The 5,000-nt window shown below is 53.6% G+C and overlaps 1 non-coding gene across 1 annotated transcript in view; it reads left to right on the top strand.

The window, feature by feature from the left end:
- Positions 1 to 3,393: 3,393 nt before the first annotated feature.
- Positions 3,394 to 5,000, top strand: part of LOC126433527 (small subunit ribosomal RNA) — a 1,910-nt gene continuing 303 nt past the window's right edge. The window contains exon 1 of the ribosomal RNA XR_007578552.1: positions 3,394 to 5,000. This exon is cut by the window's right edge and continues 303 nt beyond it. This is a non-coding gene — a ribosomal RNA (small subunit ribosomal RNA).

Raw genomic sequence — 5,000 nt, 5'->3', positions numbered from 1 at the left:
CCCTGACGTGGCAAATCAGATGATGCCGCAGTCATTTACTTACGATAATCACAATCAACAAACTGCCGCCCCCCCCCCCCAAAACACCTTTCCTTACAACAATGTGTACCTTAACCTAACCCATATTGTGCCTTAACCTAACCCATATTGTGCCTTAACCTAACCCATATTGTGCCTTAACCTAACCCATATTGTGCCTTAACCTAACCCATATTGTGCCTTAACCTAACCCGTATTGTGCCTTAACCTAACCCGTATTGTGCCTTAACCTAACCCGTATTGTGCCTTAACCTAACCCGTATTGTGCCTTAACCTAACCCGTATTGTGCCTTAACCTAACCCGTATTGTGCCTTAACCTAACCCGTATTGTGCCTTAACCTAACCCGTATTGTGCCTTAACCTAACCCGTATTGTGCCTTAACCTAACCCGTATTGTGCCTTAACCTAACCCGTATTGTGCCTTAACCTAACCCGTATTGTGCCTTAACCTAACCCGTATTCTGCCTTAACCTAACCCGTGTTGTGCCTTAACCTAACCCGTGTTGTGCCTTAACCTAACCTGTGTTGTGCCTTAACCTAACCCGTGTTGTGCCTTAACCTAACCCGTGTTGTGCCTTAACCTAACCCGTGTTGTGCCTTAACCTAACCTATGTTGCGCCTTAACCTAACCTATGTTGCGCCTTAACCTAACCTATGTTGCGCCTTAACCTAACCTATGTTGCGCCTTAACCTAACCTATGTTGCGCCTTAACCTACCCTATATTGTACCTTAACCTAACCTATATTGTACCTTAACCTAACCTATGTTGCGCCTTAACCTAACCTATGTTGCGCCTTAACCTAACCTATGTTGCGCCTTAACCTAACCTATGTTGCGCCTTAACCTAACCTATGTTGCGCCTTAACCTAACCTATGTTGCGCCTTAACCTAACCTATGTTGCGCCTTAACCTAACCTATGTTGCGCCTTAACCTAACCTATGTTGCGCCTTAACCTAACCTATGTTGCGCCTTAACCTAACCTATGTTGCGCCTTAACCTAACCTATGTTGCGCCTTAACCTAACCTATGTTGCGCCTTAACCCAACACACGTTGCGCCTTAACCCAACACACGTTGCGCCTTAACCCAACACACGTTGCGCCTTAACCCAACACACGTTGCGCCTTAACCCAACACACGTTGCGCCTTAACCCAACACACGTTGCGCCTTAACCCAACACACGTTGCGCCTTAACCCAACACACGTTGCGCCTTAACCCAACACACGTTGCGCCTTAACCCAACACACGTTGCGCCTTAACCCAACACACGTTGCGCCTTAACCCAACACACGTTGCGCCTTAACCCAACACACGTTGCGCCTTAACCCAACACACGTTGCGCCTTAACCCAACACACGTTGGGCCTTAACCCAACACACGTTGGGCCTTAACCCAACACACGTTGGGCCTTAACCCAACACACGTTGGGCCTTAACCCAACACACGTTGGGCCTTAACCCAACACACGTTGGGCCTTAACCCAACACACGTTGGGCCTTAACCCAACACACGTTGGGCCTTAACCCAACACACGTTGGGCCTTAACCCAACACACGTTGGGCCTTAACCCAACACACGTTGGGCCTTAACCCAACACACGTTGGGCCTTAACCCAACACACGTTGGGCCTTAACCCAACACACGTTGGGCCTTAACCTGCTCTGTAATTGTCATACGACGCGTTAAATTAGTGTAGTGTTGCCTAACTGCAACCCCCGCAATATAGTTTGCTACTCGCACTGCCCGGTCCCCAGAGTATCGCTTCATGTTAAACACCTTGCAGCTATACACTGTAATGCGGATGGCAGCAGGACGTACATGCTCAATGCCCTTCGCAGTTGTTCATTGGCATTCGCATGGCGAAGCACAGCCTACGTTGTGGTACGGCTTGTGTCAACTGTCCGCTGATGTTGTACGTCCAAATCACACACTGTACTGCACATTGGTCCTCATGTACTGAATGATACATCGTGGTACATGTGTGACCGTACCACGACTGCGCCAACAACGGCGAACCATACGGTCCAAATATTGTGCACTCAGCTACATGTCGTCTCCCTATAAGAGCTGGATTGCAGTATGGTATGCCGTGGATGGCGATCGGCATGAGCCGTCTGTTGATGTAGTGGCGCGTGTTGTCAGACGTAGTCGTCTCTTCTCACACACCGTGATAGCATGGTGCACTGCGTTCCACATCTGCGACATGCGACAGAGGCCGGTTGACAGTCGTTCGCGCAATGGACATCGCATACGTACGGGGGCCACCTTCCACGTGTTCGCGAAGCGTGCACATGTTGTTGCGTGTATGTGGGCAGACATAGTGTGTCGTGACACCTGACACAGGCATGCAACAATCGTTGAATTTGCAAATGGCGATGGACGTCTACGTTTGCTGGTGACGTTACGCAAATGAAGAACTGGTAAACCGTTGTGGTGCGGTTGTTCTCGCTAGAGGTGAATCAGTGATGGCGACGATCGGTTGAGCTACCAACCGGTTGTTTCAGCGATACCCACCATGCCCACGAACGTGAATGGCATGTGGGTGTGAAGCGATACGCGGCGGTGGCTGGGTGGGACCGTCCCCGGCCGGTGAGGGGGGGCCTCCCGGCGTGCTGGCCGCGCGGTGCGTGGGCGCACGCGCTACAGCCGGCTGGTGGGGGCGGCCAGTGGCAGGCGCGCCGGCCGACGGAGGCGGCAGGCGGCGTAGCTGCGCGCCGGCGCACCCTGCACGCGGCGCCGTGCGGCCAAAGTAGGTCCTCGCGGGCCCGGTGCGAAGCGCGGTGGACATCTGCAGTGTGCTGGTCCGATTGAGGACTGTGTGCGCTGAGGATGCGCCGCCGCCCGGCGCTCGGCGCCGCGACGCCGTCTGCTGCTCGGTCGCCTCTGCGGTTCTCGCAGGTGGATTGTATCGCAGCTGTGCGGACGTGTTGGCGCGTGCGCTGTGCTGGGAGAGTTCGCTTCGGCACCCAAGTGGGGCTTTTGTCCTTCTGTGGCGCTGGCGTTGGAGCTGCCGGCCACCGTAGGTGGCGCGTGTTGTCTCCCGCCGGCAATGCCACGACAGCACGCTCCCGGGCCTCTGTCGGCAGCGGCAAGCTCAGTTGGGAGCACGGGTGGTCGCACCTAAAGCGTCTACTCGCCGAACTCCGGGCGATTGCGCCTCTCTCGAACCCGACCAAGTACTTAGGACGGCGCTGCGCGCCGCCGGGACCTGAGAGGGTTTCGAGGTGTATTGTGCAGGGGAGCTCAGCCTCCTCCTGTTTGCAGAATAATTGAGCGGACGCTTGCGTGTTCGCGCGGGCCCCCGGGACACACTCCCGGGCGGCCGGCTGCTCAGCTCTAGTTGACGCAGCTCCCTGGTTGATCCTGCCAGTAGTCATATGCTTGTCTCAAAGATTAAGCCATGCATGTCTCAGTACAAGCCGCATTAAGGTGAAACCGCGAATGGCTCATTAAATCAGTTATGGTTCCTTAGATCGTACCCACGTTACTTGGATAACTGTGGTAATTCTAGAGCTAATACATGCAAACAGAGTCCCGACCAGAGATGGAAGGGACGCTTTTATTAGATCAAAACCAATCGGTCGGCTCGTCCGGTCCGTTTGCCTTGGTGACTCTGAATAACTTTGGGCTGATCGCACGGTCCTCGTACCGGCGACGCATCTTTCAAATGTCTGCCTTATCAACTGTCGATGGTAGGTTCTGCGCCTACCATGGTTGTAACGGGTAACGGGGAATCAGGGTTCGATTCCGGAGAGGGAGCCTGAGAAACGGCTACCACATCCAAGGAAGGCAGCAGGCGCGCAAATTACCCACTCCCGGCACGGGGAGGTAGTGACGAAAAATAACGATACGGGACTCATCCGAGGCCCCGTAATCGGAATGAGTACACTTTAAATCCTTTAACGAGTATCTATTGGAGGGCAAGTCTGGTGCCAGCAGCCGCGGTAATTCCAGCTCCAATAGCGTATATTAAAGTTGTTGCGGTTAAAAAGCTCGTAGTTGGATTTGTGTCCCACGCTGTTGGTTCACCGCCCGTCGGTGTTTAACTGGCATGTATCGTGGGACGTCCTGCCGGTGGGGCGAGCTGAAGGCGTGCGACGCGCCTCGTGCGTGCTCGTGCGTCCCGAGGCGGACCCCGTTGCAATCCTACCAGGGTGCTCTTGAGTGAGTGTCTCGGTGGGCCGGCACGTTTACTTTGAACAAATTAGAGTGCTTAAAGCAGGCAAGCCCGCCTGAATACTGTGTGCATGGAATAATGGAATAGGACCTCGGTTCTATTTTGTTGGTTTTCGGAACCCGAGGTAATGATTAATAGGGACAGGCGGGGGCATTCGTATTGCGACGTTAGAGGTGAAATTCTTGGATCGTCGCAAGACGAACAGAAGCGAAAGCATTTGCCAAGTATGTTTTCATTAATCAAGAACGAAAGTTAGAGGTTCGAAGGCGATCAGATACCGCCCTAGTTCTAACCATAAACGATGCCAGCCAGCGATCCGCCGCAGTTCCTCCGATGACTCGGCGGGCAGCCTCCGGGAAACCAAAGCTTTTGGGTTCCGGGGGAAGTATGGTTGCAAAGCTGAAACTTAAAGGAATTGACGGAAGGGCACCACCAGGAGTGGAGCCTGCGGCTTAATTTGACTCAACACGGGAAACCTCACCAGGCCCGGACACCGGAAGGATTGACAGATTGATAGCTCTTTCTTGATTCGGTGGGTGGTGGTGCATGGCCGTTCTTAGTTGGTGGAGCGATTTGTCTGGTTAATTCCGATAACGAACGAGACTCTAGCCTGCTAACTAGTCGCGTGACATCCTTCGTGCTGTCAGCGATTACTTTTCTTCTTAGAGGGACAGGCGGCTTCTAGCCGCACGAGATTGAGCAATAACAGGTCTGTGATGCCCTTAGATGTTCTGGGCCGCACGCGCGCTACACTGAAGGAATCAGCGTGTCTTCCTAGGC

Source organism: Schistocerca serialis, unplaced genomic scaffold (genome assembly GCF_023864345.2).
Source record: "Schistocerca serialis cubense isolate TAMUIC-IGC-003099 unplaced genomic scaffold, iqSchSeri2.2 HiC_scaffold_1168, whole genome shotgun sequence".
Taxonomy (NCBI): domain Eukaryota; kingdom Metazoa; phylum Arthropoda; class Insecta; order Orthoptera; family Acrididae; genus Schistocerca; species Schistocerca serialis.
Note: the sequence above shows the minus strand (reverse complement) of the source record. Positions and strands in the feature narration are given on the sequence as shown.